The sequence below is a fragment of the Triticum aestivum genome, chromosome 7B (assembly GCF_018294505.1).
Source record: "Triticum aestivum cultivar Chinese Spring chromosome 7B, IWGSC CS RefSeq v2.1, whole genome shotgun sequence".
In the NCBI taxonomy this organism is placed as follows: Eukaryota; Viridiplantae; Streptophyta; class Magnoliopsida; order Poales; family Poaceae; genus Triticum; species Triticum aestivum.
Window position 1 is genome coordinate 393,756,713 of NC_057813.1, and position 10,645 is coordinate 393,767,357.

The window sequence follows — 10,645 nt, forward strand, 5'->3', positions numbered from 1 at the left end:
TTCCAGCCCATGTTATCTTTCATCCTTCTCAGTTCCCATTTATTCTTGGGCTCATTTCGAGCATTCGTTTACTTACGGCCCGTTACTGTCATTTTCTGCTTGTGGGCCAAATTCAGCCCGTGGTTACAGTCGGCCCGTTTGTAGTCCGTTAATACATTGGGCCATTTCATAGCGTCATCAAATACGGCCTATTAACGATGGCCCGTTATGGTCGGCCCATGAACGGACGATTCCAACTCTAGCCCGTTTACGGCCATAATGCGGCCTGTTATTGGCCCATGTTTGGCCAATCGATCATACGGCCCGTATAAGGCCCATTGATGATACGGCCCGTAGAAGGCCCATTGTTTCTACGGCCCGTAGAAGGCCCAATGTTTCTACGGCCCGTAGAAGGCCCACTATTTCTACGGCTCGTAGGAGGCCCGGTGTCACTACAGTAAATATTAGCCCATGGTTATTGTGGCCTAGTTTTAAAAAATAGGTTATTGCAGCCACTAGCAAACCGCAGAAAATGAACTGCACTGACTACAAGCAAACAAATAAACAAGAAAACAAGGAAATAAGTAAGCAAGCAACTTATGCTAGGCTATCACGGCTATTACACATATTACATCCACTGGGCATCAAAGTTCACCACCAGTGCAAATATAGGGAACACAACAGCATATAAACGCCGTAGCAAAACTAGTCCAGAACTGAAACCATTTCAGAAGAGTTCAAGAAACAATATCTTGGGTACCCATAATGCTGGAAAGATGCTTAGCAAGCTTATTAACTTTCTCTTGTTTGGCGCTTAAATCCTCCAGCGCTTGCTGTTGCATAAGAAAGTACGCATCTCAATTCTGCAGGGACTTCCTCAGTCCTTCGGCTTCTTGCCGCAGCACAGCTGACTGATGCCTTTCAGCTAGTAGCTGAGACTGAAGAAGCCGAAGTGATTCAGGCACCAAGTTCGAAGAGCTTGTGCCAGCAGTACTGGCCAGTAACTCAAACACTACATCAACGCAGGACTGTGGGGTTTTCTCACTGTCTACAAGATCGTTTTTATCACCTTTCTTGGAGACCAACAGGGTTGTCTCACTATCTTGAACCTTATCTGCATTACTTTCTCTACCATTGCATAGTGGGGTGCTCTTCTCCAATATTCTGTTTGCATTCTACAAGAGAAACAAGCAGACACATCACATGTTTAGCTTGTAGTATACCAAACTCATTTTGGTGAACCGGTTCAGTAGTAAGGTGGACAAGATAATAGCATGAAACAAACATGTATCTATGTACTATGGTCACTGTATTGTCCATATCATTCTAGTTTATGTTCCCTAATCAAGATAGAGACACAGTTCAACTCATATATTTTTAAGACACAGCAGCATAGACAGAATATAAGTGTGAGAAACTACACAACATTGGCATCACTTGTAATGTGCATCACATGAGAACATAACTGTTTATACAACTTAAACTGAAATCAACATAGAGCAAGAAGTTAGAAGATCAATCCAGTTAAAAAAATAGGTTTAAAACATACCTGTTGCGCCATTGGAGTTTCAATTGGATCCTTCAGATTCGAAAGTAGTTGGTATGAGTAAATACAGTGATGCAACAGCAAAGGAGTATGGACCATAGCTACGGAATCTGGCCTGAGAACAGTTGCTCTTCTACTTTAAACATGGATTTTGTGTTAGCTGTGGTGGTCTTCGTGCTTTGGGCACTGCAGTAGCTTTACAAACTGCTCGTGTGGGGGTACTCTATGGTGGACATGGTGCTTTGTCAACTATAAGTGGGTTACTATCCGCTGGGGTTGCGGTTAGATGGGTTGTAGCTGGTTCTCTGCCCAACGGTGTAAGTGTGCAATCTGGAAGAGTGTCGATTATGTGTGGTGGGGCTAGTTTGTGGGCCAGTACAACCATGGTTCTATCTGCATTGACGGGTAGCACTGTCTTTTGTGAAGAACGGGTTTTTGCTCCCTTAGATACTGCCATCACCCCCTCCAATTCAAATGGCTGATAAACAAGAAAAGAAATTGAACGTATAGACATTGTATGATAGACAAATGTGGTAATTCACATATATGTTGTCTAACCAAACAGGACAGCATGACACAATTTCACATATATGATGCCTAACTAAACAGGATAAAATGACACAGTTTCAGATATATGATGGATAACTTAACAGGATATAATGGCATAATTCAACATATGATGAGACATGACAAAACTATATGATGTCCTTCTATAATAGGTTGGGATGAAATAATTCACATACATGTTGTCTAAGTATACAGGATGGCATGATATAATTGACATAATTGATTCATATACTAAGCGGCTGGCACTCGCATGTATGATCTCTAAACTAAGCAGATAGAATTAAATATTGTGCATATGATCTCTAAACTAAGCAATGCAAGACACCATATGCATCATATGAGAAATATAAACATTGCAACTTAGAGCATACACCTCAGGTGGGATATAGGACTGGTCATCTGTCTCTGAATCCTCCTCTGAGGAGCTCCCTATAACCATTGAGATATATGCTTCAACAGGTACCATTGCCTGCTCTGAAGACCTTGTTTTCACTCCAGATTTTCCCATAACCGGCTCAAATGGCTGATACACATGAAGAGTAGTTCAATATACACAGATTGTCGACAAATGGAATACATAATGAAAAAAAAATATGGCATGAGATAATTCACATATATGATACCTGGCTCCATGGCGGTGCATAATTCACATATATGATAACTGGCTGAAAAACATGGCATTGCATAATTCACATATCTGATATGGAAAGCAAACAGGAGACATTCACACAAAGCATGTCTAATCTAAGCAGATGGCATGGCAATGCAAGACACCATATGCATGATATGAGCAATATAACCCAGCCAAGTTAGAGCCAAGTTAGAGCATGCACCTCGGGGGGGGGGGATACGACTAGTCATCTCTCTCTAAATCCTCCTCTGAGGAGCTATCAGTAACCAGCAAGAAATCTGCATCGACAGGTAGCACTGACTGCTCAGAAGACCTTGTTTTCACTCCAGATTTTCCCATGACCGACTCAAATGGCTGATGCACAGGAAGAGTAGATGAATGTATAAATATTGTTGACAAATGGAATACATTATGGAAAAAATATGGCACGATAAAATTCACATATACGATGACTGGCTAAACAGGATGGCATTGCATGATTCACGTATATGATGTCTGGCTAAAGAAGATGGCATTGCATAATTCCCATATACCCCCTCCGTTCCTAAATATTTGTCTTTTTAGAGATTTCAAATGGACTACCACATACGAATGTATATAGACATATTTTAGAGTGTAGATTCACTCATTTTGTTCCGTATGTAGTCACTTGTTGAAATATCTAAAAAGACAAATATTTAGGAATGGTGGGAGTATGATATAGAAACCAAACAGGTGGCATTCACACAAAGCAAATCTAAACTAAGCTGATGACATATAAGATGTATAATGTAAGCAATGCAAGGCGCCATATGCATGATATGACCAACATCAGCATGCTAGGTTAGACCAAACACCTCAGGTGGTAAACAGGCATGGTTGGCTCCTTCTGAATCTCCATCTGAACAGTTATCTTCCTCTGGAATACAATCTAGAAATGCAGGAGAGGGGAGTGGCACTTCGCCCACCATGGAGCAACGTCTGCATGACATTATATTCGCACGCAACGGTCTTCTCTTTCTCTACATGTTCAGTACGATTGTGTACAATATCTGACATGCATAATAAAAAAAATAGTTAGATTTTGTAAGGCCTAAGGGGTGCATGCAAAAATCAAGACTGATGGTAGCAAACGAGTGGATGGATCCAAAACTAATGATAACAGGTAGATTATAGCTTCAGTTTAAAAAGATAGACAATGGATCATCTATTGTTTGTTGCCCACCCAACATGAACCACATAGAAGAACCCAGATGAAACAGATAGTAGACAGATACTATTCATTCCTGGCTCGATATGAGACCCATGGGCAATTCAAAACTCAAGATTGAACGACAAAGTAGCAGGTAATAATAACCGTTGTATAATGTAAGCAAACACGAAAGACTGCGACCTCTCTTCCGGAACTGTGTAGTCCTCAGGTTCATCTGCTCAGTCGATGATGGTAATGCAGTTGGCGTGGCTGCCGGCAACGGGGAAGATGATCTGAGGCGGCCAAAGAAAGTCTGCAGGGGGGATCTCTGCTGTAGTGAACGCTTCTTTCAATGGTGCACCTCAGGTGGGGTGGATGACGGCACGACAGGAGCAGGACATAACACACAGAGTTTTCTTTGACGCCAATCTGAAAATGAAGTAAATCTGTAAGGGCTCCTTAGAATTGGAGGATTCTATAAATGCAGGGACAGGAAAACACAGGAATAGGATAGGAATGCACGTGCAAAACAGAGCATTTGGAAACATAGGATTTCAGTCAACCTGGGTGTTTGGCTCACATGAATTGGAGGAACAGAGGAATGGAGAAACAAAGTGATGCGACGAGTGTACAACCTCTTTGGCATAGCCTTGTGGACCTCAACATCATTGGGTTGGACATGGAGGATGGTGATGATGCTGGTGTGACTGTCGAAGGCGAGGAAGAAGATCCGAGGCCTCTGGAAACGGCGCCGAGGGTACTGCTCCGCTGTGATGGACGGTTCCGTTGTTGGAGCAGCTCCGCTAAGGTGTACGGCGACGAGGCTGAAGCATGACAAGACAGACAACGTTAATCTGAAGTGGGACCCTAATATCATCTGCAATAGATGATGTAAAATACATCACAAAAAAGTGCTAGATGTAAAACGCATCAGCCGCGCCACAGCCGCTCCGACTGTCAGAGTAATTGGACACGGATACCCCGAAGACAACGAGACAATAAATCAAGACATCGGGGCTAGCAAAGCCCCTCAGTCCGACTGCCCGGCCGCTCCTGCCAGCCCCCCATCCGACTGCTCTGCCTGGCCGGCTGCCGACTGCCGACTGCGCCAACCAGCCGGCTGCCGACTATGCCAAACAGCCGGCTGCCGACTGCAGCCCAAAGCGACACCGACAAGACCCCGACGTGGCGGCCATACCGCGGACGAGACGGCTGTACCTTGATGCCATCATGTATAGTGTCACTTGTCCCCTGTCACTATTTATGAAGTGACCCAGGGGACAAGCATGACATGCACCATGCCCCATACATGGCTTGGCTTGTAAGCTACCTGAGGGAGTCCTGGATTAGGGGGTGTCCGGATAGCCGAACTATCATCATCGGCCGGACTCCAAGACTACGAAGATACAAGATTGAAGACCTTGTCCCGTGTCTGGATGGGACTTTCCTTGGCATGGAAGGTAAGCTTGGCGATACGGATATGTAGATCTCCTACCATTGTAACCGACTCTGTGTAACCCTAGCCCTCTCCGGTGTCTATATAAACCGGATGGCTTTAGTCCATAGGACACTACTACAAAAAGGGCTATAGATGGAATGGCCACTAATGGCGCACCTGTGATGTGGTGCGCCATTACTATATTCTAATGGCGCACCATGTCTCGGTGCGCCATTAGTAATATATTACTAATGGCGCACCTGGTGTGTGGTGCGCCATTAGTAGTTTTGAAAAAAAACATAAAAAAAATTTGTTACTAATGGCGCACCGTTGCATAGTGCGCCATTACTAATTGACATAGTAATGGCGCACCACATCCGTCGTGCGCCATCAGTAGTTTTGAAAAAAAAGTAAAAAAATTAGTTACTAATGGCGCACCATATCTCGGTGCGCCGTTACTAGTTTTAACTAGTAATGGCGCACTTTCCACTGGTGCGCTATTACTAAGTTTTTTTCAAAAAAAATAAAAAAAATATCAACTTTTTTTTCAAAACTAGTAATGGCGCACCGTGGATGTGGTGCGCCATTACTAGTTAAACTAGTAATGGCGCACCACCCCACGGTGCGCCATTACTAACTTGCCCCAACACCGAATGCACCCCCCCATGGATCGCCTTTTCAGTTTTAGAAAAAATAAAAGAAAATGATGGAAATGTCAAAAAAATAAAATAAAATATGTTTCCCATGTGATATGTGCTCTAGTTTTTGGGAAAATTTACAAATATAAATTTTGACTTTATTTGCAAAATCTCTCTGGAAATTTGTAAAATGGGCATAACTTTTGCATACGAACTCGGATGAAAAAGTTTTTTATATGAAAAATCATCTACTCGAAAAGGGAACCCCGTTAAACATTTTCAAAATCCCCAAAAACCTAACAGAAAAAAGTTACGGGGCTTTCAAGATTTAGCGGCAAAAAATTTCAAAAAAATTCAAAAAAATAGGTTTTGAATTTTTTTTTGAATTTTTTTTCAAAAAATGATACGTAATATGACCGGGAAGTTTGAAATATTTTTCAAAATTTTATCATAGTCATGAACATGAACAAAGTCCTAGACATCAACAAGGTATAACAGGATTGATATGCTAGATATATCAACAAGTGCCTATGAAGTGAGCTGTTCCTGGGGTTGGATAGAACTTTGAAGTTAAGCGTGCTTGGGCTGGAGTAGTGTGAGGATGGGTGACCTTTCGGGAAGTTTGACCACGGAGTGCGATTTGACCTGAGATTAAGCATATTGACTCGAGATTAAGCCATAGTGAACTAAGATTAAGAAAAATTTGAAAAAAATTAAAAAAAATATGAAAAAAAATTCTGAATTTTTTTTAAAAAAAATTGAAAAAAATAAGTGCGCCATTAGTATACCAGATACTAATGGTGCACCGTGGGCTATACTAATGGCGCACTACATGGTGCGCCATTAGTAAAAAATACTAGTGGCGTGCTAGTAATGGCGCACCGGTAGTGCGCCATTAGTAGGAAAAACCGGTGCGCCATTAGTAGGCCTTTTTCTAGTAGTGGGACGAACAACAATCATACCATAGGCTAGCTTCTAGGGTTTAGCCTCCTTGATCTCGTGGTAGATCTACTCTTGTAACACACATCATCAATATTAATCAAGCAGGACGTAGGGTTTTACCTCCATCAAGAGGGCCCGAACCTGGGTAAAACATCGTGTCCCTCGTCTCCTGTTACCATCCGCCTAGACGCACAGTTCGGGACCCCCTACCCGAGATCCGCCGGTTTTGACACCGACATTGGTGCTTTCATTAAGAGTTCCTCTGTGTCGTCACCGATAGGCTCGATGGCTCCTTCGATCATCAACAATGACGCAGTCTAGGGCGAGACCTTCCTCCCCTGACAGATCTTCATATTCGGCGGCTTCGCACTGCGGGCCAATTCGCTTGGCCAGCTGGAGCAGATCGAAAGCTACGCCCCTGGCCGTCAGGTCAGATTTGGAAGTTTGAACTTCACGGCTGACATCCGCGGGGACTTGATCCTCGATGGATTCGAGCCACAGCTGAGCGTGCCGCATTGTCACGACGAGCATGATTTAGCTCTGCAGCCGGACAGAATCCTGGAGGCCGCACCTGAGCCCGCTCCGATCTTCAATTCGGAGCTGGCTGCGCAGATCGAGGACAGGTGGCTGGACACCGCCTCGGGGGCTGTAACCTCTACGGTGATAGAGCCGAACACTGATTTTGTCCCTCATGAAGCTCGTGAATCCGAGGTGCCGGACTCCTCGCCGGACTCCGCACCTCCCGCGCGCCCTCCAATCGAATCCGATTGGGTGCCGATCATGGAGTTCACCGCGGCGGACATCTTTCAACACTCACCTTTTGGCGACATCTTGAGTTCGCTAAAGTATCTCTCGTTGTTAGGAGAGCCCTGGCCGGACTGCGGTCAGGACGGTTGGGATGCGGACGATGAAGAAATTCAAAGCCCACCCACCACCCACTTGGTAGCCACTGTCGACGATCTAACCGACATGCTAGACTACGACTCCGAAGACATCGACGGTATGGACGACAATACCGGAGACGACCAAGAACCAGCGCCTACCGGGCACTGGAAAGCCACCTCATCGTATGACATATACATGGTGGATATCCCAAAGGATGGGAATGGCGGGGGAATAGCTGAGGATGACCCCTCGAAGAAACAGCCCAAGCGCAGGCGCCAGCGGCGCCGCTCTAAATCCCGCCACAGCAAGAATGAAGATTCCGGCACCGGAGACAATAACACCCCAGATAGTGCCGAAGACAACCCACTCCAGCAAAATTCAGCACTGGAGGACGGAGACGCCAACCCTCATGAGAGAGTGGCAGAAGAAGAGGTAGAGGATTATATGCCTCCCTCCGGAGACGAGGCGAGCCTCGACGACGATGAATTCGTCATACCTGAGGACCCCGTCGAACAACAGCGTTTTAAACGCAGGCTTATGGCCATGGCAAACAGCCTCATGAAAAAGCAGCAACAGCTTAGAGCTTATCAAGATCTGCTCGCCGACAGATGGACTGAAGTCCTCACGGCCGAAGAGCATGAGCTCGAACGCCCCTCCAAAAGCTACCCTAAACGCAAGCTGCTCCCCCGATTAGAGGAGGAAGCGTATGAGCCTGCATCACCAGCAGACACTACGGCTGACCGACCACCCCGTGGTCGCGACAGAGAGGCCTCTAGGCCCTTCACCAGAACCGTACCCCGGCATCCTCGAAAAGCACAAGGCCACAGGGGAACGCTCCGGACTTGCGGGATATATTGGAGGACAAGGGAAGACAATCAAGATCGATCTACGGATCACGTGGGCGCGCCATGACACGTAACGACAGCCATCACGCCGGACACAATAAGTCCGGCCGGGCCGAACATAGACAAAGCTCTCTTGAGCTCCGTCGTGATATCGCCCAGTACAGAGGCGCCGCACACCCACTATGCTTCACAGACGAAGTAATGGATCATCAAATCCCCGAAGGGTTGAAACCCGTGAATATTGAATCTTACGACGGCACAACAGACCCCGCGGTTTGGATCGAAGACTATCTCCTTCACATCCACATGGCCCGCAGTGATGATCTTCACGCCATCAAATATCTCCCACTCAAGCTTAAAGGACCAGCCCGGCATTGGCTTAACAGCTTGCCAGCAGAGTCAATTGGGAGTTGGGAAGCCTGGAAGCCGCATTCCTCAATAACTTCCAAGGCACATATGTGAGACCACCAGACGCTGACGACCTAAGCCATATAATTCAGCAGCCAGACGAATCGGCCAGACAATTCTGGACACGGTTCTTAACCAAGAAAAACCAAATCGTCGACTCTCCGGATGCGGAGGCCCTCGCGGCCTTCAAACATAATATCCGCGACGACTGGCTTGCCTGGCACCTGGGACAGGAAAAGCCGAAATCTATGGCGGCCCTCACATCACTCATGACCTGTTTTTGCGCGGGTGAGGACTGCTGGCTAGCACGCAGCAACAACCTCAGCAAAAATTCTAGCAGTCCGGATATCAAGGACCGCAATGGCAGGTCGCGTCGCAACAAAAACAAACGCCGCATTAATGGCGATAATAGTGAGGATACGGCAGTCAATGCCGGATTCCGAGGCTCCAAACCCGGTCAGCGGAAAAAGCCATTCAAAATAACTACCCCGGGTCCGTCCAATTTGGACCGAATACTCGACCGCTTGTGTCAGATACACGGCACCCCCGAAAAGCCAGCCAACCACACCAACAGGGACTGTTGGGTATTTAAGCAGGCAGGCAAGTTAATTGCCGAAAACAATGACAAGGGGCTGCATAGCGACGACGAAGAAGAGACCCGACCGCCGAACAATAGAGGACAGAAGGGTTCCCCCCCACAGGTGCGAACGGTGAACATGATATACGCAATGCACATACCCAAAAGGGAGCGGAAGCGTGCTCTCAGGGATGTATACGCGATGGAGCCAGGTGCCCCGAAGTTTAATCCATGGTCCTCCTGCCCGATCACCTTTGACCGAAGGGACCACCCCACCAGCATCCGCCACGGCGGATTCGCCGCATTGGTTTTAGACCCAATCGTCGATGGATTTCACCTCACCAGAGTCCTAATGGACGGCGGCAGCAGCCTGAACCCGCTTTATCAGGATATAGTGCGCAAAATGGGCATAGATCCTTCAAGGATCAAACCTACCAAGACGACCTTTAAAGGTGGCATACCAGGTGTAGAAGCCAACTGTACAGGCTCAGTTACACTGGAAGTGGTCTTCGGATCCCCGGATAACTTCCGAAGCGAGGAGTTAATCTTCGACATAGTTCCGTTTCGCAGCGGCTATCATGCTCTGCTCGGACGCACCGTGTTTGCAAAATTCAACGCGGTGCCGCACTACGCCTACCTAAAGCTCAAGATGCCAGGCCCTCGAGGAGTCATCACGGTCAACGGAAACACCGAACGCTCTCTTCGAACGGAGGAACATACAGCGGCTCTCGCGGCAGAAGTACAGTGCAGCCTCTTAAGGCAATTCTCGAGTCCGACCGTTAAGCGACCGGACACGGCTAAACGAGCCCGGAGCAACCTACAACAAGACCACCTGGCACGTAACGAGCACGCGTAGCAATGCAGCCCCAACCTCAGCCCGTGCAAAATTTCAAGACATGTCCTTCGCGTACACCATTATGCTCTGGAGATACCATGGGCATGGGGAAGGGGCACGACCACGACAGGCCCAGAATGCGGCTTAACCACACCAGGGGCTCCCAAGTGTGTCGTTCTTTTT